At 40.4% G+C, this 24,816-nt stretch overlaps 1 long non-coding RNA gene across 1 annotated transcript in view; it reads right to left on the bottom strand.

The window, feature by feature from the left end:
• LOC129658035 (uncharacterized) overlaps positions 1 to 21,441 on the bottom strand; it is a 36,774-nt gene extending 15,333 nt beyond the window's left edge. Inside the window, exons 1-2 of the long non-coding RNA XR_008717235.1 lie at positions 20,112 to 21,441; positions 10,684 to 10,746 (exon numbers count right to left, since the gene is read on the bottom strand). This is a non-coding gene — a long non-coding RNA (uncharacterized LOC129658035). The remainder of the gene's footprint in view (positions 1 to 10,683; positions 10,747 to 20,111) is intronic.
• Between the last annotated feature and the right edge of the window lie 3,375 nt (positions 21,442 to 24,816).

The raw sequence follows: 24,816 nt of genomic DNA on the forward strand, positions 1-24,816 counted from the left end.
GCCATTTCTGGATAATTAGCTCTGTCTTTTCCTTCATAATTGACCATTACTTCTTATAGTCCAGCTACAGTGCTCAGGGCTTTCACCCTATCTCTTTAGCCCTCATAATCACCGTATGGAGTATATAATTTCCCCCTTTTCGGGTTGATGAAACTGAGGCTGGGGGATTAAATCTTCCAGGATCACAAGGCAAAGTTGAGAGTCAAATCAGGTTTGTTTTTTGCCCCTGTCTTCCCCAAGTTTTAGCTTAAACAGTGTGTTCATCCTTGAAATTCTGTTATATATTACATCATTCAAAACCTAAATGCTTCCCTCTATTGAGAGTTATAGAAAGTGGGTTGGGGTGTCTAGGGTTTAGAAAAGAAGAGCAAATAGTCAGATGTAAATTTGACTTCCTGACTCTGCACGTTAGAAGTTTGTGAGTCCATGTGCTGGTATATAGAAGAGATGTAACAAAATGAGAAGTAACAAAAATGAGTGATTGGATAAGGATTACAGATATTGAATGACATGGTGTTGGAGAAGACTCTTAAGAGTCCCTTGGACTGCAAGGAGATCCAACCAGTCCATTCTGAAGGAGATCAGCCCTGGCATTTCTTTGGAAGGACTGATGCTGAAGCTGAAACACCAGTACTTTGGCCACCTCATGCGAAGAGTTGACTCATTGGAAAAGACTGATGCTGGGAGGGATTGGGGGCAGGAGGAGAAGGGGAAGACAGAGGATGAGATGGCTGGATGGCATCACTGACTCGATGGATGTGAGTCTGGGTGAACTCTGGGAGTTGGTAATGGACAGGGAGGCCTGGTGTGCTGTGATTCATGGGGTCGCAAAGAGTTGGACACAACTGAGCGACTGAACTGAACTGAACTGATATCACCTTGTATATCTTAAGATGCCCACTGATCTTTTAGGGTATCGAATCCTTTTTTTAACTTGTCCATCCTGATTTTTGGTGAATGACACACCATTTTACTTTCTGTAGTTACATCTAGATATCAGGGATTAATGCCATCTTTAATTTTTTAAGTTTTACATCAAAGAACCAAAAACAAATGGTAGGAATCAATTATCATAAAACTCAGGACCTGCATCCTGTTGTTGTGATACCTTTGTCTCATTAAAGTGTGACCTTATTGTAGCTGAGGAGTCGTTGAGAATATTTCCCTTTTTCTTAGCTGTCAAAATTCAGTTGATACATCACAGATCCCTAAAGCTATGTAGGGAACTCTTCCCTTAATTCCATTCGCTTCATTTCTAAGCATCTGTAATAGTCACGGCTGGGTTCAGTGAGAGTTCTGCTTGCCATGAGTGTGAGATCATGCCCTAAGTAATTATAGTGAGCATGCAATGAAAATATGTGGTAAGTATAATGTCAGGAAATCATGCAAATTTTATTATTATCAGTGAAGTGGTGGCTGGTGGAGAACTTGTCAGTATTCGCAACTTGAGGTTTCTAATTACCCTGATTTACTTGTAGCTCCATTCATAACCTTGCTGCTGTGTTGCTCCTGACAGTACTTTTGCATTTTGCAGGAAAGGGATAATACCACGTAAATAATTTAAAAACAATAAATCATTTAGAGTGGCTTTAAACCAAAACCTAATGCAGTAGCTGGCTGAGGACTTGCTACACTTGACAGGTAGCTGGCATGCAGAATTCATCTATGCATCATAAGTATTTACTTTAAAAATTCCCCAATCCAAATCAGGCAGGTTGAAGAAAAAATAAGACCTAATCCTCCTCCATCCTGAAGAGTCCATTTTACCTTCTTGAGGCAAAATGGGAAAGAGAGAAAATAAGTTCTGTATAGGATAGTAGTTCTACTTAAAACACAGATTTGCTGAGTTATGCTTGCTAAATGACTAATTAAGGCTGAGTCTACCAGCAGAGCTGGCTGAGTGTTGGAAGAGTTACACAGACATGCCTGTGGCAGCACCCCACCCCTCCCTACCCCCCATTTCACCCCTCCTTCTCCTCCCTGGCCCCCACTATAGGGAAAGACTGGAAAGACTGGGAGCAGGAGGAGAGAGCTAGCTGATACCTAACCAACTCCCAGCTACTTGCAGGGGAAGTGGACGCTCTTTCTCTTTGGTTATTTCTATTCACACAAAACAAAGCAGATAATGAAAAGCAGAAACCCATCGAGAAAAGCTTCAACTCAAAGAAAAAAGGTAGGACTCCTTCCATTATGCCGGAGGGAGTGCTGTGTCTGCCAGCTGCCTTTGGACAATTGAGTTCCTACTGGGTGCCAAGCAGGTCATTATCTCTTTTAATCCTCTCAACAATTTTCTGAGGTAGGTATGATTATCCCCTTTTATAGATAAGGAAAAAACCTGAGTTAGATTAAGTAATTCCCTGAGATCACCAGCTAGGGAAGTGACTTTCGGAATTAAGTCTGAATCTCTCTGACTCAGGCAGCGTTTTCCCTCCATCCCTTGCTTTGTACTCTCCATCCCTCTCTACAAGCCCGATTTCTTGCTTCAGTTCAGTTCAGTCACTCAGTCATGTCCGACTCTTTGGGACCCCATGAATCACAGCATGCCAGGCCTCCCTGTCCATCACCAACTCCTGGAGTTCACTTAAACTCACGTCCATCGAATCGGTGATGCCATCCAGCCATCTAATCCTCCGTCGTCCCCTTCTCCTCCTGCCCCCAATCCCTCCCAGCATCAGAATCTTTTCCAATGAGTCAACTCTTCACATGAGGTGGCCAAAGTACTGGAGTTTCAGCTTTTGCATCATTCCTTCCAAAGAACACCCAGGACTGATCTCCTTTAGAATGGACTGGTTGGATCTCCTTGCAGTCCAAGGGACTCTCAAGAGTCTTCTCCAACACCACATTCAAAAGCATCGATTCTTCGGCGCTCAGCTTTCTTCACAGTCCAACTCTCACATCCATACGTGACTACTGGAAAAAACCATAGCCTTGACTAGACGGACCTTTGTTGGCAAAGTAATATCTCTGCTTTTGAATATGCTATCTAGGTTGGTCATAACTTTCCTTCCAAGGAGTAAGCGTCTTTTAATTTCATGGCTGCAATCAGCATCTGCCCTGATTTTGGAGCCCAGAAAAATAAAGTCTGACACTGTTTCCACTGTTTCCCCATCTATTTCCCATGAAGTGATGGGACCAGATGCCATGATCTTCGTTTTCTGAATGTTGAGCTTTCAGCCAACTTTTTCACTCTCCACTTTTACTTTCATCAAGAGGCTTTTTGGTTCCTTTTCATTTTCTTCCATAAGGGTGGTGTCATCTGCATATCTGAGGTTATTGATATTTCTCCCGGCAATCTGGATTCCAGCTTGTGCTTCTTCCAGCCCAGCATTTCTCACGATGTACTCTGCATAGAAGTTAAATAAACAGGGTGACAATATACAGCCTTGACGTATTCCTTTTCCTATTTGGAACCAGTCTGTTGTTCCATGTCCAGTTCTAACTGTTGCTTCCTGACCTGCATACAAATTTCTCAAGAGGCAGATCAGGTGGTCTGGTATTCCCATCTCTTTCAGGATTTTCCACAGTTTATTGTGATCCACACAGTCAAAGGCTTTGGCATAGTCAATAAAGCAGAAATAGATGTTTTTCTGGAACTCTCTTGCTTTTTCCATGATCCAGCAGATGTTGGCAATTTGATCTCTGGTTCATCTGCCTTTTCTAAAACCAGCTTGAACATCTGGAATTTCAGGGTTCACGTATTGCTGAAGCCTGGCTTGGAGAATTTTGAGCATTACTTTACTAGCATGTGAGATGAGTGCAATTGTGCAGTAGTTTTAGCATTCTTTGGCATTGCCTTTCTTTGGGATTGGAATGAAAACTGACCTTTTCCAGTCCTGTGGCCACTGCTGAGCTTTCCAAATTTGCTGGCATAGGCTGCGTGGGTGCAGGAGGGCTGAGAGGAGCTACTCCATGTTCAAGGTCTGGAGAGGTGGTGGTGAGGAGATACTCCTCGTCCAAGGTAAGGAGCAGCGGCTGTGCTGTGCTGGGGCAGACGTGAAGAGATACCCCAGGGTAAGAGAAACCCAAGTAAGATGGTAGGTGTTGCGAGAGGGCATCAGAGGGCAGACACACTGAAACCGTAATCACAGAAAACGAGTCAATCTAATCACGAGGATCACAGCCTTGTCTAACTCAATGAAACTAAGCCATGCCGTGTGGGGCCACCAAGTCAGGCTTTCTCTACAACATTGTACTTCCAACAGACTTGTGGCTGCCAAGGGGGAGTGGAATGGGGGAGGGAAGGATTGGGAGTTTGAGGTTAGCAGATGCAAATTTTTATATATAGAATGGATAAAGAATAAAGTCCTACTCTATAGCAAAGGGAACTATACTCAATATCTTGTAATAATCTATAATGGAAATAATCTGAAAAAGAATATGTATACAATCTGAAATATAATAATCTGAAAAAGAATATATATATGAGAGTTAGACCATAAAGAGAGCTGAGCGCCAAAGAATTGATGCTTTTGAACTATGGTGTTGGAGAAGAGTCTTGAAAGTCTCTTGGACAGCAAGGAGATCAAACCAGTCAATCCTAAAGGAAATCAGTCCTGAATATTCATTGGAAGGACTGATGCTGAAGCTGAAACTCCAATATTTTGGACACCTGATGCGAAGAACTTACTCACTGGAAAAGACCCTGATGTTGGGAAAGATTGAAGGCAGGAGGAGAAGGGGACAACAGAGGATGAGATGGCTGGATGGCATCACTGACTCAATGGACATGAGTTTGAGCAAGCTCTGGGAGTTGGTGATGGACAGGGAAGCCTGGTGTGCTGCAGTCCATGGGGTCGCAAAGAGTCAGACATGACTGAGTGACTGAACTGAACTGAACTGAGATATATACACCACATACATGCTATGCTATGCTATGCTAAGTCACTTCAGTTGTGTCCGACTCTGTGTGACCTCATAGACGGCAGCCCATCAGGCCTCCCGGTCCCCGGGATTCTCCAGGCAAGAACACTGGAGTGGGTTGCCATTTCCCTCTCCAATTCACGAAAGTGAAAAGAGAAAGTGAAGTCGCTCAGTCGTGTCTGACTCTTAGCGACCCCAACGACTGCAGCCTACCAGGCTTCTCCATCCATGGGATTTTCCAGGCAAGAGTACTGGAGTGGGGTGCCATTGCCTTCTCCAACACCACATACATAGGTAGGCCAAAAAAGTTGAAGTTCATTTGGATTTTTCAGTAAGATATGGGAAAATTCAAACAAACTTTCTGGCCAGCCCAATATATATCTGAATCACTTTGCTGTACAGCAGAAGTTAACATAACATTGTAAATCAACCAGTCCTGGGTATTCATTGGAAGGACTGATGCTGAAGCTGAAACGCCAATACTTTGGCCACTTCATGTGAAAAGTTGACTCATTGGAAAAGACCCTGATGCTGGGAGGGATTGGGGGCAGGAGGAGAAGAGGAGGACAGAGGATGAGATAGCTGGATGGCATCACCAACTCGATGGACATGAATTTGGGTGAACTCCGGGAGTTGGTGATGGAGAGGGAGGCCTGGCGTGCTGAGATTCATGGGGTCGCAAAGAGTCGGACACGACTGAGCGACTGAACTGAACTGAACTGAATGCTTTAATTAAAAAAAAAAAATAAAGCATCCCTCTTCCACGCCTCCGCAAAGGGTCCACTAGCTTATTCTGTGAGCACCCCACAATAGGGCACACACATAGATTGCTTGAAACAGATGACTTCTGTTTTTGTTCTACACATTGCTACTTCCTGTCCCCCTCCCTCTACAAATAATCTCCCCAAGTTCCCAGCTATCCTGTTTTTTCATTAGGTGTTTCTCTTGGGGGAGACCTCACTTGACCTGTGAAAATGCCTTTTTTCTTCTTCTGAAATACCAGCAGTCAAATATTATTTCTTTAGATTAATGATTTTCAAACGTTTGCATAAGAATTACTTGGAGCACTTATTAAAACACAGATTGCCATCTTGTGAATTAAAAATGTGTAATACTTTGGCTCCTAGTAGACACTCAATAAATGTTATTTCCTTTTTTAGTCTACATTTTAAGTTATCCTCACATCTTCCCAATGTGAGGTTTACCCTGATGTTCCCCAGTCTTTGAATATCATTTTCCTATTAACGAACAACAGGTTTCTTTAATTAATGCATTTAGAAAAAGGAAAATGAAGGGTATTTCTACCCACTTATTTGTACTGCAAAAAGAAGCAAAATCTACCTGGCATCAAGAGACAGTGTGGTGTAACCACAGCTGTGCTGCCTTTATGGAAAAAGGTCATGTCTTTAGAAGGTTACTCCGTTCAAAGTTATTCAAACTTTGTTTTGAGGGAAAGAGGGCTGCTCTTTAAGAACTGAAAGTAAATGGCAGAGTCCAGCTAATGAAATGTGCCAGAACCTCTTTAAAGTTATGGAGAGGGAAGCACATTTGATAGAAGTTAGGTACTGATCAGAAGGGGCCTTGGCAGTTAGTTGTCAAAGAATCTTGCCTTCCATGGAGAAGATCTGTAAGGAATAAGGAAACTGGTGAGCTTTATCAACTGCTCAGAGTAGTAGTTCTTTTTTTTTTTTTTCTTTTAAAACTTAATTTCACTTGTTGTTTGTTATTTATTTATTTATATATTATTGGTTGTTCTGGGTCTTCATTGCTGCGCAGGCAGGCTTTTCTCTAGCTGAGACGAGGCAGGGGGCTACTCTTCATTGCGGTGTGTGGGCTTCTCATTGAGATGACTTCTTTTGTTGCTAAGCACAGGCTGTAGGAGCATGGGTTTCAATAGCTGTGGAGTACAGGCTTAGTTGTTCCGAGGCATGTGGGATTTTCCCAGACCAGGGATCGAACCTGTGTCCCCTATATTAGCAGGCCAATTCCCATCCACTGTACCACCAGGGAAGACCCTAGAGTAGTAATTCTTTCAGTGTGTCCCGTAGACCAGCAGCAATAGCATCTCCTGTGAAATACGAATTCTCTAGTTTCATCCCAGACCTAACTGAAGTAGAACCCTGGGCAAGGGCCCAGATCTGTGTTTTAGCAAGTCCTTCAGGGGATCCTGCTGAACAGGAACATTTGAGAACAGTCTTAGGGCAATTTTCCTAAAGAAAGACACCAAAGTGTAGATAGTACACTGACCTAAGATATGAGCTGTGACTCTGCTGTGTTACCTCCAGTGGAGTCTTTCATAATGACACTTTAAAAGTAGAGCAGGAGAAAGTTCCAGGTGATTGATTCTCAACCCTGGCTGTACATTTGAGTCACTTGGGTCCCTTTGAAAAATACCACCAACCATTTTGGGCTACATCCCAGCAATTTCTTTTTCCTTGACGTGGGCTCTAGGCTTTCATATTTTTAAGGCTTGCTCAGATGCCTGTAAAGTGGTGGCCTGGGTTAAGAATATCTGTTGTAGAGGCTTGAAGTTTGGAACTTGGGATACCATAAGAAAAAGTTACTGGTATTACTTTAAAGCATAACTTAAGTACTGCATGATAACAGCTACCAGTTAGCTGAGTTATCAGAACTCCTGTCACAGTTAGGAGATGGTCTAGGAGTGGGAAATGGTAACCCATTCCAGCATTCTCGCCTGGAAAATGTCATGGATAGGGGAGCCCGGCAGGCTATAGTCCATAGGCTTGCAAAGAGTTGGACATGACTGAAGCAACTGAGTATGAGTATACACACGTGCTAGAGTGCAAGGCCATTGCCACTGCTCCTAGTTAGCAGCCTTTGCAGACTGCTGGGCACATGCACAAGTAGAGTTGTGTGCCTTGAATTGAGCCCACTGCCCTTTTCACAACTATCCCCTGTGTGAAGGGAAAGTCATAAGACTCATGGAAAAAGCTTGGTCTCAGAGAAAGAAAATCTGCCCAGGAGTGCCGGCTTCACCACTAGCAACACCTACAATGGGGAAAAAAAAAAAAAAAAAAAAAAGACCTACAATGAGATCATATATAACCAGAGTACTCTGCAGCTGTGTCCTTGTCTGTACTACTCAGTAGGCTTCCTCCAGCTCTAAAATAAAATCTTTACTCATACCATGGCTTCCCTGATGGCTCAGCGGGTGAAGAATCTGCCCGCAATGCAGGAGACATAAGAGACACTAGTTTGATCCCTGGGTTGGGAAGATCCCCTGGAGAAAAAAATGTCAACCCACTCCAGTATTCTTGCCTGGGAAATCCCATGGACAGAGGAGCCTGGCGGGCTACAGTCCAAAGAGTCGTAAAGAGTCAGACACAACTGAGAACTAAGCACACACACACACATAGCTTCTTTAGTTTCATGCAAAGTGGACAATTGCACATTTGTCTGTTAAGAGCCAACATGGTCAATCACAGATCTCTAGCCTTGAGTCTTACTCCTTTGACTTTTTATTAAAGCAAAACTTTCCCCTTTGGATAAATAAGATGGATGTATGCATGCACGCTAAGTTGCTTTAGTCGTGTCGGATTCTTTGTGACCCCACAGACTGTAGCCTGCCAGGCTTCTTTGTCCATGGAATTTTTCAGGCATGAAGAACCCACTAGAGTGGGTTGCCATGGCCTCCTCTAGGGGATCTTCCTGTCCCAGGGATTGAACCCGAGTCTCTTATACATCTCTTGCATTGTAGGCAGGTTCTTTACCACTAGTGCCATCTGGGAAGCCCATTAAGATGGATGCTCTAAGGGAAATACAGAAACTGCTGAAATTAAGTTCACACTATGAACTGAGAGTGTTCATTTTACCTCCTTCAACTGTAAAATCAGTTGAAAGCAATCCATTCAGGTACCTGTACTATCATGTTTTCGTAAAAAGAATGGAATTGATTCTAGAAAGTATGAAGCTTCTCTGGCTGCCTTAAAAAAAAAAAAAACTACTATTAGATGTGCTTAAATTTCATTTCATGATACTTTTTGTTTATGAAGCCAACTTATAAGCTGAGAAAGGCTTGGACATTCCTGTCCTCTCATAAATGATGCTCCAGATATTATACTATTCTGAGAGGTACCATATGAAGCGTATCATATAATTATCACGGTCCATTCATTATGCTTGGTTTCAACTGATGTATTTGGAAACCATACAAGGATCAGATTCTAAATGGAGTACTTAGGCAGGAGATAGACATGACCTCTATCTTTATTGCTCACATACTCTATCCTTCTTACATGGTAATATTGTAAATCTTACTTCTTCTGTAGCAGAAAATAATTCTTTTCCCATCTCTCACTCGCTCTCTCACCCTCCCCTCCCCTTTTCATTCTAATTTAACATATCTCCAAGTATTATTAACTCTGAAAAATTCACTTAAGATGTTCATGTAAACATTTATTTATTTGGCTGCAGTGGGTCTTAGTTTCAGCATGTGGGATCTTCAGTCTTTGTTGCGGCACGCGTGGTCTTCAGTTGCAGCATGCAGAGACTCTAGTTGTTAGCACATGGGATCTAATTCCCTGACCAGGGATGGAATTTGGGCCCTCAGCATTGGGAGTGCAGAGTCTTAGCCACCATACCACCAGGAAAATCCCAAAGTTCATGTAACCTTTAATTTTTTCCAAGTCATAGGTCAATTGATAAATGCCAATTTTCATTCACGTGCTTTTGACAAGCTTCAAAATACATATGTCGGTATGGATATATATATGTGTGTGCACATGTGTGTGCGTGCACACACACACACACACACACACAAGCACATTTGCAGCCTTATTAGCAAAACCATTCCCTTCTCTTTAACCAAACCACGGTCTTGAAGGCAGGCACATGCGCCAAGGCAAAAGGCTGAACAAGGAAATATGAACTGGAGGAAATGAGACCTCTCCTAGTTTAAGATGCACAGTACTTTCTAACTAGCATGAAAGACTATTATCACAGAAGATAGAGATGTATGTGCTAGATATCAACAAAACTCTTTTACCTAACTGGCAGATGAGATTGAAAAAAGTTACTGTGATTCAGTAAGCAGTGCCTAGTTGCACCTCTTCCATATGGGTCTAGGAAGCTTATGAAGAATATTTTTTAGTTATAACAGCTATTTAAAATCATGTATTTTAACATGATGACTCTGGACGCATAGCTTTGAATTGCTATACCACAAAAGGTTAGAAACATTATAAGACACTCAATCACTTTGCTTTCAATTAAAATATATCACAGAAAAATTATGTACTATTTGTCAATAACCAAAATTGTTTAAAATGTTATGAATTACATTAAAAAATTTTTGTCCATACTCTAACCGTGTGAGACCTTAGTTTCCCAAGTTGAACCCATGGCCCTGCATCAGAAGGCAGGGTCTTAACCACTGAACCACTGGGGAAATCCCGTGAATTACATTTTTATCTCATCCTTTTCAATTTCATATATATTTATAACACATACATTATATATAATATGTATTACATATTCATCTTTCATGTTTATAAAGGAAGGTCAGCTATATAGGGGCCAACCTATAATAGAAAATTAGTAGCAAAAAGGACTGTAGGTGAATGAATTAGAGTATTGAGTTCATCCACAAAGGCAACTATAGTTTTTTTAATATAAAAACAGATTTAAAAAATAATAATCCAAAACCTCCACACATCTTATTGAAATGTTTCTGATACATATTAAGAGTTTGACAAGTAGAGTTACTTTGATGGCATAATTTGCATAGTACCTATGAGAATTGGGGAATTAGATGCTAAGAGACTTTCCACAATCCATTTTATAACCACTGATGATCAACCATACCTCCTGTTTTCTCTTCCATCATATCTGGATATAAACAAAATTTCAGGTGAGAGGAATTTCAAGCTGAAAAACAAAAGGGTGGACCAATAGGTAGATTGATGTATAGGTAGATGAGTCGAATCATTCCAGCCCCACCCCTTGCCTTACATTTTAAAATCAACTCTATTAATAAAAGAGTATTTGAACCCAACCCCCAAATTTTATATCTTTATAAATTACATAAAGTACTATTGTACCAATATATTATTATCAATAATATGTATCAAAACAGAGTAAATATTTTTATATTGGCTTATAGCATATTGAAGGGGACTATTTTTTGTATTATTGAGTTTTTTAATCTACCTTATCATCTCCCCCTATCTTTCACTAGGTATGAGATGTAGTTTTTGTTCAGTGAACACTTTTTTGAACTCCTACTATTTCCATATACAATACTAAGATCTCTAGGTGATAAATATTTGAAATAGGCTTGTCATATCTATCTATTGTGTGCCCAGTATCTCTGAAAAAGGTGCATCCTGGACATAATATAATAGCCCCTGTTGAATAAATGTAGTCATATGGTTCAGTGCAGGCTGTGGTTTGCTATTTGCTAGTCCTCTATCTAGGGAATACTGTCTTCCTGGAAGTAAGGGAGATAATAAAGTGAACGCTAAGGTAGAAAAGTTGGAAAATTATGTATAAAAGCGTTAGTCATTCAGTTGTTTCCTACTCTTTGTGACCTGGACTGGACTATAGCCCACCAGGCTCCTCTGTCCATGGAATTCTCCAGGCAAGAATACTGGAGTGGGTTGCCATTCCCTTATCCAGGGGATCTTCCCAACCCAGGGATTGAAATTGAGGCTCCCACATTGCAGGCAAATGCTTTATCATCTGAGTCACCAGGGAAGCCCATGTATATACATCATATATAGCCTATATGTACTTTATATGTAAATATATATGCTTTTATACAGCATATGTGGAGAAGGCAATGGCACCCCACTCCAGTACTCTTGCCTGGAAAATCCCATGGGCGGAGGAGCCTGGTAGGCTGCAGTCCATGGGGTCGCTAAGTCAGACACGACTGAGCGACTTCACTTTCACTTTTCTCTTTCATGCATTGGAGAAGGAAATGGCAACCCACTCCAGTGTTCTTGCCTGGAGAATCCCAGGGATAGGGGAGCCTGGTGGGCTGCCGTCTATGGGGTCACACAGAGTCGGACACGACTGAAATGACTTAGCATACAGCATATGTGGTATATATATATATGTTATTTATCTTGTGAATTTAAAGTGTTTCAGGAATATTAATAGTAGACAGTATCAATGCATATAAGAGGAAATTATAGGATATTCTTGTTAGCTCTCAATGATCATTAAAATAAATGTGAGTATAAGACAAATTATTAGCTAAGATTTTCAGATAAGTACATTAAGAAAGAAACATAATTCAAAGTCTATTTGAGAACTTACCATGTGCCAAGCATTGCGCTAATTTTTTCGATGTGCATTTTCTCATTTCATCTTTTATGATAATTCATAAGCTAAGTAGTTCTATTACTTTCAGTTTACAAAGAAGAGATTTTGTGATTTACCCAATATGACAGCCATGAAAGGGAAGATCCGAGATTAAAATTCTGATTATCCTGGTAAATAGCTAAGGCTCTGGAGCCAATGCTAGACTGATTTTCCTACCTCTTTACTAACAGGGATGCTCCAGTGTTTTCACTGAGATTAAAATCAACAGTATTTAAATACAGTTTATGGGGGCATGTTCGGATAAGTTACTTGTAAGTAAGCATTCTTGCGGTTTGTTTTGTTATGAATTAATGATAACTTAGGCTGTCGACTCTGCCAAACTTTAATATATGTTTGATAACTGTTTTTATAATTGTTAAAGCTTGGTCTTAAAAAAATGTCTGAGTGGTAACGGTCAAAAACATGAAATACAACCAGCTAGACTAGAAGACTAATTACTTAAACCGTCCCTGTGATTATATATATTTCCTTTATAGACGCATATAATACGAAAACATCTCAGAACAGGGGTGAAGTTCTATCACAGATTAGTCTGTTTCCTTCTGATGAGGGATTTCAAGCTCATCCTAAATGCAGGATCTTTCTCTGTGTGTCACTGCCTAACTTCCAGATAAAACTCCTTAAGAGAGATTTTCTCAGAGCAACATCATGGCCATATTCCTTATAATATACCTTGATTGTGGGGTAACCCCACTTCCTGGGGTCAGGAAGTTGCCCCTAAACTCAATGCCCTCCTTGGTAACATACTAACCCCTCAGCTGAGCTCCTTAATGAGTGCCTCAGAAACATAATTCTGTGAAGACAGCCATATGGGGATGATAGATGCATTTTGGACAGAGACAGAGAGACATGTTGAAGGCCTCACAGTGTTCCCAGAATCAGTTATATAATTCTTGACTAATTTTGATTGCTTTGCTATCAGTCTTGTGCCAAATTCTGGTAGTATTTTTTGTTTGTTTGTTTTTTAATTCAATGTGTTACAAAGTGATTGAAGGTTTTCTAGGTAGAGGAAAAATTAGCCATAGTACTCCGGGAGTTGGTGATGGACAGGGAGGCCTGGCGTGCTGCGATTCATGGGGTCGCAAAGAGTCGGACACGACTGAGCTACTGATCTGATCTGATCTGACAGGTATGTTTTGTGATGTGGCGGGGGCACGTACATTAAAACTTTAATTGGCGTTTTGTGGACTGATGTTCTAGTCTCTCATTTATATTACTACAAACTTACTGCCATAGTGATGGGATATTGCTTTTCTGTGCCTTTTTTTTTTTTTTTTTTTTTTTTAGAAAAAGAGATTAGTATTTATTTATTTATATGTTTTTGGCTGGGCTGGGTCTTCATTGCTATGTGGGCTTTTCACTAGTTGCAGCAAGTGGGAGCTACTCTAATTAACCATTCAAGGGCTCCTCATTGCCCTGGCTTTTCTTGTTGCAGAGCACAGGCTCTGGGGCACGCGGGCTTCAGTAGCTGTGCCATGTGGACCCAGCAGTTGTGGTTCCTGGGCTTTAGAGCACAGGCTCACTAGTCTAGTGCACAGGCTTAGTTGCTCCGGGGTGTGTGGGATCTTCCCAGATCAGGGAAGTCACCTAGGTCTCCTGCATTGGTAGGCAGATTCTTTACCACTGAGCCACTAGGGAAGCCCTGCTCTTCTGTACTTCTGATTGCTGTGTAAACCCTATTCTAAAGAAATTTGTCTTATTTTACTGAATCACATACTACTGGCCTTGGGATTGGTTAGGTAGCCTAATCCTTTTGGCATAAATGGTAATAACATTTTAATTTTTTTGCAGAAAGGTGACAGTTTTACTGTGGGAAGTAAAGCAGTCAAAGGAAACAATTGTCCAAGCATATATTAAAGAACAGAGAACAAAAAGAGAAGAAATATTTTATCAGAGAATCACATATTAGTGAAAAGTGCATGCATGCATGCTCAGTCCCTCAATCGTGTCTAACTCTTTGCAACCCTGTGGACTGTAGCCCGCCAGATTCCTCTGTCCCCGGGATTCCCCAGGCAAGAATACTGGACTTGGTTGCCATTTCCTACTGCAGGGGATCTTCTAGACCAGGGATTGAACCCACGTCTCCTGCATTGACAGGCGGAGTGTTCACTGCTGTGCCACCTGGGAAGTCCGTTAGTGAAAATAGATTTGATAAAACGGAAAAATCCATGTATAAATTCTTACATCTGGACTTATTACATTCAGTGATTTCATTAAGGTCAAAATGTAGTAAATGATTACTTTAAAAGCATTACTAAGAAGTAAAACTTTCTCTATTTGAGATAACATGTATTGTATATAGTAAATACTAAGGAATCAACTAAAACTTCCATTAGAAGCAGTGGACAAAATCAGCTGGGTTGTGGCATATAAGATAAACATATAAAAATCTATGTATTGTATGTACATATAAGAGTATATGTTCTAGACTCTTGAAGTGAACAATCCAAAAACAGAATCTAAAACGCTTTGATTATAAATAACATCAAAAGAATACAATGCAGGCTATAGTCCATAGGGTTGCAAAGAGTCAGACATGACTGAGTGACTAACACCATCTTCATTTTATTGATAAGATGGCAATATTTCCCATACTGACCTATAGATTCAACAGTTCCTAGCAGATTCCCAGTGTCTTTTTTGTAGAAATTGACATGCTGATCCTAAAATGTATATAGAAATTTAAAGTACCCCAAATCACCAAAACAATTTTGAAAAAGAAAAATTGGAGAATTATACCTAATTTCAAAGCTTACTACTACAAAGCAGCAGTTACTAAGACAGCATAGTATTGGCATAGGATAGACATATAGATTCCATAGAAAAAGACCCAATATATCTATGGTCAAAAATGATTTCAATAAAGATGCCAAGACCATTCAATGAGGAAAGAAGTGTCTTTTCGACAAATGTCAGTAGGACAACTGAATATCCATCCACCTTGAAAAGAAACGTTGGACTACTACTGAATACTCCATGTGAATATTAACTGGAAATGTGTTTAGTAGAAAATATAAAACTATACAATTCTTAAAAAAATTGGGGTCAGTCTTCATGAATGACCTGGACTTAGCAATGATTTCTTAGTTGTTGTTGTTGGATGGGAATGTAAAATGGTGCAGCCACTTTGGAATCTTTGGGAAGTGTGGCAGTTTCTCAAAAAGTTAAGCATGGAGTTACTATATGACCCGAGAATTCTAATTCCAGGTATATATTAAAAGGAAATGAAAACACATTCATACAAAGACAGACGCATTCATCTTCACAGCAGTATTATTCACAATTGCCAAAGCATAGAAACAACCCAAACGTCTGTCAGCTAATGAATGGATAAACAAAATGTGATATATCCATAAAACGGAATGTTATTCTCAAAAATAAGTATGAAGTATAGATACATGCTATAACACAGATGAACTAGATGCTAAGAGAAGGAAGTCGATCACAAAATAGCATGTATTTTGAGATTCCATTTACATAAATTGTTCAGAATAGGCAAATCTATAGAGACAGAAAATAAATCAGTGGTTGCCTAGAACGGGGTAGGAATCTGACTGGCTGGAGATGGTAACTAAAGGGTACAGGGTATCTTTGGGGAGCGATAAAATGTTGTAAAATGAATTGTGTTAATTGGTGGCACAACTCTTTGAATATACTAGAAACCATTGAGTCATACACTCTAAATTTGTGAATTGTATGGTATGTGAATTATATCTCAACAAAGCTGTGACCAAAACAGCATTATATCTGAGGCAGCAGTCACACACTTTTAATGTAAGTATCCAGCCCCTTCAACATGGGTTTTCCAGTTACAAAATACCTGTGCAAAATAAGGAAACATTTTTTAAGAGAACTTTGGTTTGGATGGAAAAACATCCAATGTACTTCAAAAATATGGATTCATTTAAACTTTGGTATGTCACGAGCTTATTAGCATTGTGAAGTTAATGGTTGTAAAGGTCAAGGGATGTGAAATAGGAGAACAAATTCTTTAGACTTTTTTTTGTTTTTTAACAGGTGCACCGTATCCAGAGAAACAGTTGGTGTAACCCTTACATCCATCTTTTTTGTTGATATCTCAGCAGAAAATACTATTTTCAGAAAGTATTGTCTTGCCAATGAGTTATACATTTACAACCTATCATTCTTGCCCAGCTATGAAAATAATCCTAGGGCACCGAACCAGAATCCTGAAGAGCTGGTGCAAGAGCCAATTCTGTTTGCTTCTTGCCTTTCTTTTGCCTCTGAGCCTTTCTACTTAATAAATCTGAAAAATGTATTAGTCACAGTGGTTTTGACTCTAAGCTAAAGCTCTAAGTGAGCTGTTGCACTTCTGAACTAAAATTTCCCTGCTCTTTGCCATCTCTCACCCTGTGCTTTTCCAGACCTAAAATGTCAAAGTATCAGGCAGATGGAATTACATTTGGAACGTTGGTTTGGTAGGGAATAACTCCATGCTTTTAGCAGATCTGTAATCGTAGTATTTTTAAAAACAGTAGACTGTTAATAAAGGACTCATTGAAACCAGTTCTCTGTCTCAAGTAACTATTGTGTTTAGATAAAATATTCAGTACTATGAAACAAAATCAGTACTGGCCATTTGCTAAGGTGTCTAGGAAGTTATTGTAGGCCAGATTTTTGTCTAGCAAACCTTTAGAAGAAAGGGTCTTAGGTAGATGGAAATACTTCAGTACTTTTTTGGGGGGTGCATCTTGGCTAAAGAAACTAAAACACTTCTAGCCTTATTTCAGCAGAACATTAGAGTAGCTTCCTTTCTGTCAGGGCCTTGTGCCCATGAAGCATCCGGCAAAGACATTCTGTTATACTTTGAAATGACTGGCATTATGTTTCCTTTACCTATTGAGCTTAGTCGCTCAGTCTTGGCCAATTCTTTGTGACCCAATGGACTGTAGCCTCCCAGGCTCCTCTGTCCATGGGATTCTCCAGGCAAGAATACTGGAGTGAGTAGCTTATCCCTTCTCCAGGGGATCTTCCCAACTCTGGAATCCAACCAGGGTCTCCCGAGTTGCAGGCAGATTTTTTACCAGCTGAGCTTTTTACAAAATTGCATTTCTGTGATTGGGAGTGCATTTTTTTTTTCTTATTGAATTTTGGACCTTCATGACTACAATTATGTCTCATTGCATTGCTGACTCTGGCTGGGGAAAACGTGAGGACGAAACAGAGCCAAAACAACTGACCAGGAAGTAGGAGTCCTTCTGGCTTCTAACACCGGCTTCTCTGTCACTATCTCTGCCTTTGGGTGATATTTCCATCATCCAACAAATATTTATAAGCACATACTGTGAGTACGCAAAGTATCGTCTAGATGTCTAAACTCATAAGATTTCAGTTTCTTCCGCTGTAAAATGAAACATGATTTTTAAGCTGTAAAGCTGATTATTCTCTTATGATCCAGAGAGCAGAGGTTAACACACTTGACCTCAGTTCTAGGGAACTCAGAAATTATACCCATATTTGTACACTTAGTACAATACTTTCTCATTCATAGAGAAGTTCTCTATTTTTAAGTGGTGTTTTGTACATGCCTTAAATTCAGTTTTGAAAGTCACTTTAAATGAAAATTGTGTGTGCGTGCTCAGGCCCACAATAAAGTCAGCAATGGAAATGTGACACTGGGCAACTTACGGTGTGGTGTCACAATTTTAAATGGCTGGAAATTCCCTCTACTTTGAATAGGGAGAAATGACAAGATATTTTGTTAGTCGTGAAAAACTGCTGGATTCTAGCCCATCTGCTTTTTTATTCGTCTTCCCTTTTTCAAGAAGAAAAAAAAAAGACCAAATGCAGTGAGGACCAATGTGGCAGCGGCCCAGTCGTGACTGGCAAGTGTTCTCAGTTGCAGTCACAGTAGTGTTAAGGGCCACTTTATAGACTGCCCTTTGCGGCTTTAGCTCTGCTCACCAGCAGTCGACTTCCTCGTGGTGGGAAGTCGGAAGGAGAAAACTGAAGCCTGGGCCCTGTATTTTTCAGTGGAGCCTACTTTTCTGCCCCCGCTCTTCCCCAGACTTAAGTGGCCAACAGAACAAATCCACCCAGGTGTGAGTCCTTACCTCTTGGACTGGGCTTTGGATACTGGGATTCCAGAATTCTCTGTTAACTGAGCCTCCACACTGCAGGTGTGCGGACTTTGCCTGAAGGGTGGTCATATCAGCTGTGGACCCTGATTAAACCTCTACGTGTGCATCAGGGATGAGAGGAGAGGGGAGGACTGGGCTCCAAGCCATGGAAACTGTGGGGCTGGGCCTGAGAGTAGATATTCACCACTCTTTAGAAGACATTCTCCTATGAGTATGTTTCCATGGTTACACCCTCTCTTCTACAAGGAGCACACATTTTCAGAACAATTTAACTCTAAACCCTGGGCAAAATGGTAAACTTGGTTAAGACCTCCGTTTGGGGGATGGGAATCATTGGTGCAAAAACAAGAACTGTAACATTTTAGTAGTGGCGAGAAGAAATATCAAGTAGAAGGAGAAGAAGGATTTGGGAGGATACTGGAAATATTTCTTGTCCTGGGGGGAAATAATATGGGTATTCACTTTGATATAAATCATTCTGGGTATTTTTCTTTAGGTGTGCTACAATTTTCAATAAAAGCATTTTTTACATTTTTAAAAAGCTTTTTAGAAAAAGATTCTTTGGTTCTTTTTTCTAAAAAGCTGTGGCGGATTCATTTTGATATTTGGCAAAACTAATACAATTATGTAAAATTTAAAAATAAAATAAAATTAAAAAAAACCTTAAAAAAAAAGAATCTTTTTAGAAAAGATTCTCTGTGCTGCATTTATGTATATCTCTCAGTCACGCTGGTGATTTCTTCTCAACACCCCATCACACTGTATTCCCATATGTTTATCACTATATGCTCAGATGCTCAGTTGTGCCCAACTCTTTGCAACCCCACGGACTGTAGCCCACCAGGCTCCTCTGTCCATGGGATTCTCCAGGCAAGAATACTAGACTGGGTTGCTATTTCCTTCTCCAGGGGATCTTCCCTACCCAGGGATCAAACCTGGGTCTCCTGCATTGCAAGTGGATTCTTTGCCAACTGAGCCACTAGGGAATCCCTGTTTATCACTGACTTCCCAGGTGGCACTCGTCGTAAAGAACCCACCTGCCAATGCCGGAGATGCTGGCTGCTCTTAATTGCCTACCAAAGAGTCTACCTCTCCTGGACCAAGCTCACTCCTTTGATTCCTCATCCTTTCCTACCCTGGGTCAACGTGACTAGGTCTCCATTTGTTCCAGGAAGTGCTGTGCTGCTCTTGGTAGCTTAATCAATGAATTAAATATATCTTTAATGATCCATTTACTAATTAATGTGTTCCTTGTCCCAGGCAACAAAAAGATTCATAATGTTGAAAGTTACTTCTGCTCAGAAGGCATTATAAGGAAAATAACCTCCACAGGGCTTCCTTTGTGGCTCAGCTGGTAAAGAATCTGCCTGCAATGCAGGAGACCTGGGTTGGGAAGATCCCCTAGAGAAGGGAAAGGCTACACACTTCAGTATTCTGGCTTGGAGAATTCCAAGGACTATATAGTCCACGGGGTCACAAAGAGTCGGACATGACTGAGTGACTTTCGCTTCACTTCACTTGAAAGGAAAACTCAGAACTTCCTGAGTTTTAGGAAGAAGAGTCCTCTGGGGAGGAATGTTCCCTCAGGGTCCCTGCTTGCTTGGATTTTTCTCAACCTGTTACAGTTTCTATCACTTTGTTACTGTCACCTGTGGGCCTCTCTCCCCCTGTGTGCATACAATCTCTTGTCTGTAGGCAAACTAATTTTTAACACCCTTCCCCCCCATTCTAAATACTAAAGTAGTACTTAGTATTTAGTAGAAAGAATGAAAGGATTACAAAAAACATAAAAATCTTGCTTACCAAGTGCCATCTGTTCTGCTATAACACAACTGCTGAAATTTACGAAACCTCGAGTTCTCAATAATCATGTAGGGAAACGATTATTCCAATAGGAAAAGGTAGGAGTGGGGGCAAGAAGAATTGAGTCAAAACAACAAAGTTATTTTAAGGAGCAACACTAATGATCCTTGGCTGGAATTTCAGGTAGGCTGCCAGGGGAGGTTTTGGCTGGCAGGCCTGATGCCCTTCAAACCACACCATATTACAGCTTTCACCTGTGGGTGAAGCTGTTTCTGCAGAGAACCATTGGCAGACGTAGAAGTAACCCTTAGATGTTGCTTTCCGGTTGGGGAGCCTCAGGCAGGAGCGCCACCCACAGGAAGCTGGAATAAATGCATTACTCGCGGAAAGATGAAAACAACAAAGAAGAAACATCCATCTCCAGACCAGAAGCAATGCCCAGGGTCATAACTGAGAAAATAGGGTAACATGTGGTGAAAAGGCAAAGTTAGATTGTAAATGGAGGAATAAAAAAATTCAGGAATAGAAAGGTCAGAAACTGGGTGGAACACAGTGTATGGTGCATGCTAAGCCGCTTCAGTTGTGTTGGACTCTTCGCGACCCTGTGGGCTGTTGCCTGCCAGGCTCCTCTGCCCATGGGATTTTCCAGGCAAGAATAGTGGAGAGGGCTGCCATGCCCTCCTCCAGGGGATCTTTCCGACCCAGGGATTGAACCGGCGTCTCTTACCCCTCCTGCATTGGCAGGCGGGTTCTTTACCACTAGTGCAACCTGGAAGGCTAGAGCACAGTGTATAGATTAGGGCAATTGGTTCTGGACCAAGACCCTTGAGTAGTGATTACAAACCAGCTTCAGGACTTCTTTGGTTGCCCAGTGGCTAGGACTTTGTGCTCCCAGGGCCTGGGGCCCAGGATCAATCCCTGGTCAGGGAACCAGATCCCACATGCTGCAATTAAGACCTGACACATCGAAGTAAGTAAATAAATGAAGAAGCCAGCTATCATGTGATGTCTTGGGTGCAGAGCTTATGGATTGAAGAGCTCTTGACTTAAAAAAATAAAGAAAGAGGGACTTCCCTGGTGGTCCCGTGGCTAAGACTCCGAGCTCCCAATGCAGGGGACTGGGGTTCAATCCCTGGTCAGGGAACTGGATCCCATGGGCTGCAACTAAGACCTGGCACAGTCAAATAAATAAACAATTTTTTTTTAAAGGAGGAAAACAAGGTCTCTGTTTTATGTAGCTCATTTCTCTTAATTAACTTCATTGTTTAACTATGACTTGAAGCTATAATTTATTATTAGTGTCTCTCAATAACGTAAGATAGAAAGGAGTTATAGGATTTGACCATGGTTCCCAACTAAATAAAAATAATTGAGCCTTGACTTTTTTAGAACCTAAACAAACACTTAATCTCTTAAATGTTGGCTTCGCAGGAAAATGGACTTATTTTTTTCTTGACCCAACAACAGGTTTGACAAGTGAAAGCCACTCAGTCATGTCTGACAAATTTCCAGGTCAGAAGATTGTGGGGTAGCCTTTCCCTTCTCCAGGGGATCTTCCCAACCCAGGGATCAAACCCAGGTATCCTGCATTGCAGGCAGATTCCTTACCAGCTGAGCCGCAAGGGAAGCCCAAGAATACTGGAATGGGTAGCCTATCCCTTCTCCAGGGGATCTTCCTGACCCAGGAATCGAACTGGGGTCTCCTTCATTGCAGGTGGATTCTTTACCAACAACACGTTTAATTACTTTTTTTCTCTTAGTATCCAAAACCTATTAATTAGGGTTTATTAGCATGTGGAGCAGAGAAGGCAGTGGCACCCCACTCCAGTACTCTTGCCTGGAAAATCCATGGACGAAGGAGCCTGGTAGGCTGCAGTCCATGGGGTCGCTAAGAGTCGGGAACAACTGAGCGACTTCACTTTCACTTTTCTCTTTCATGCATTGGAGAAGGGAATGGCAACCCACTCCAGTGTTCTTGCCTGGAGAATCCCAGGGATGGGGAAGCCTGGTGGGCTGCCGTCTCTGGGGTCGCACAGAGTCTGGCACGACTGAAGCGACTTAGCAGCAGCAGCAGCAGCATGTGGAGAAACAAATCAGTTACATAATCATATATATTATAATGATCAATAAATTATATAAGCCTATAATAGAAAATGTGCCAGTATTTCATAAAAATAATATAATTCTTCACTCTTGAATAATTATGCAGGCCAAACTTCTAGAAATCAGTAGAAGTTTTAATTTCAAAATTACTTAGCCTATTTTTAGTTCATTTTAAATTAACAATTAGATTTCCTCCTGCGTATTAATAATTATTTGGAAATGTTGAGTGATTTAGGGCAATCAGAATGTTTGCCAACAGTCACTTGTTCTTGGTAGCTGCTATTGTACTCATACTTTAAGGCAAATATTAGATTTTTTAAATTAAAGTAAGAGACAATATTCTTAAGCTACATTTTTAAAAAATTCAGGAATCTACACGTACACTCTTTCTGGAATATGTAATCTACTGGGAAACATTATGAAAGAACATAACATAAAAAAAAAACTCTTTTGCTCTCCAGAGTGGTTATCATGAAAGGCTCTCAGAGTACTTTGCAATCAATTTTTATGATCAGCCCTTTACAAAAACCCTCAAAATCCAGTAATTGACTCATAAACTAAATGGTAAGTGGAAAGGGGAAAAATTCAGAAGCACAGTGCATTACACATGGTATCATAAACAGAGGCCTAAGTTACCATTATTAATGCATTTGGTTATTGATAAGCATGCATACAGAGCCACATTTTTTGTGATAAAACTTTATCACAGACTCACAGCCATTTCAGGTCTGTTGCTGCCCTCGTCTCCTCGGTCTCAATGTTCTAGAATGCAAATCAGAGACATTAACACTGAGGTATGCGGGGAGGAAACGGTTTTTAAAGAAATTTGAAATTTTGAGACTAGCAAAAATTTTGAAAAAGAAAATATGAGCCAGTAATTGCATATGTCAGTAGATACTCTGAATGGACATGGAAAAGGGGTAGTTTTAGAAGAAAGGTAAAAAGAATCTGAGAAATAAAAAGGTTTACAGGTCCAGACAGAAAAGGCGGCAGCTGGGGATCCATTAACATGGTTGTACAAGAACACGTTTGTGACATATTCATTAAAATAACTTTACATTTAATGTGCATACTACTGAAACACTATAGTTGCTAGAAATATTCTCTCTTGGTTATTGACATTAATATTTTTGTGTGCCTTTGGCTAAAGTTGACCACATCATTTTGACCAAAGGTGACAGAGTCTATTTATATAAACTTTTCATTTTTCTTCATAAGTACATGCTATGGTATTAATATGCTTAGTGTTCATATTATTTGGCAAGGGTTAGCTTTATCTGTCTGAATTATCCTAAAAATAATGTTCATCTAATTTGTTTCTGTATTTAAAAATTAAAGTAATTATTGGGTAGATGTATTGGGTGGGTAGTGGTGATGGAGGCAGGTGGAGAAAGGAGAAGAAGAGAGATAATTATGAATAAAAGAAAAGATGGGAAATACACATTTTTTGACACTGACAAAAAATCTTGCCAACCATACTGAGATTTATGGTTATAAAATAACTTAGTACAATATGTATTTTCTTATCGCATGGGGGAGCAATTCTACTCTTTCCCCTTCTCAGAGACTTTCTTTAGGTTAAATCCAAACACTGAATAAACACATATGTTATGTTATATCACACAATTTTCCATCTAGATGTGATCTTACAGACCATCCAGTTCTTTTAGAGAAGACAAAATTATTTTCTGATTTCTTAAAACAAATTCCTGCATTCTTTCTATTAAGTCTGTTGTTCACACACAGGGCCAGTTTTTTTCACCTATATCCCATTCTGTATATTGTAAATATTTTTTATCATTTAGCTCCTATAAAATTGAATTGTCCTCATTTATTTAAAGATGTATTTCCCAAATCTGCTTAATTTATCTCCTTCTTTTCCTCCCCCCAAGCACTTACCAGTTCAGGACCTCTATCCCCCTTGCCTAAATTGTGATATCCTTGAAGATGTGAAGGACCAGGTTTTATTTTTTGTGGCACTTTCAGAGCCTTTTTGAGCTTCCCAAGTGACCCTAGTGGTAAAAAAAAAAAAACCGCCTGCCAATGCGGGAGACGTGGATTCAATCCCTGACTTGGGAAGATCCCTGGACAAGGAAATGGCAACTCACTCCAGTTTTCTTGCCTGGAAAATCCCATAGACAGAAGAGCCTGCAGGGTTACAGTCCATAGGGTCACAAAGAGTTGGGCACAAGTGAGTGACTGAGCCTGTATGCACACACCGTGCCTGCTCCAGTTATCTTAAATTATTGCTGAGTGATTAAGTTAATTGCTTTGATGAGTGTCAGTGGCAAAGATGGACCAAAACATCTTTTATTGTAATTATTGTGATAAATTTATCCATACTCAGAGAATGTTGGATATCCTGGAAAATTAGAGCCAAGTTGAATGAGTGAATTAGCTCTTAATGGAGTTGGCATCCCTTCCTTAAATGCTTCTTCTAGTGTTTAATGAAGACTAATGAAGGTTAGGTCCTCTTTTTGTGTTGGCTTAGTTGTGAGTGGGGTTGTTGTATTATTACCATGGCTGCAAAAACACTTTGCTACCTGATGAGCTCTGACATTGTATTCAGAGGCTAGAAAGAAGATGCTGATTTAAAATAGAT

The sequence above is a fragment of the Bubalus kerabau genome, chromosome 7, assembly GCF_029407905.1.
Source record: "Bubalus kerabau isolate K-KA32 ecotype Philippines breed swamp buffalo chromosome 7, PCC_UOA_SB_1v2, whole genome shotgun sequence".
Classification (NCBI taxonomy): Eukaryota; Metazoa; Chordata; class Mammalia; order Artiodactyla; family Bovidae; genus Bubalus; species Bubalus kerabau.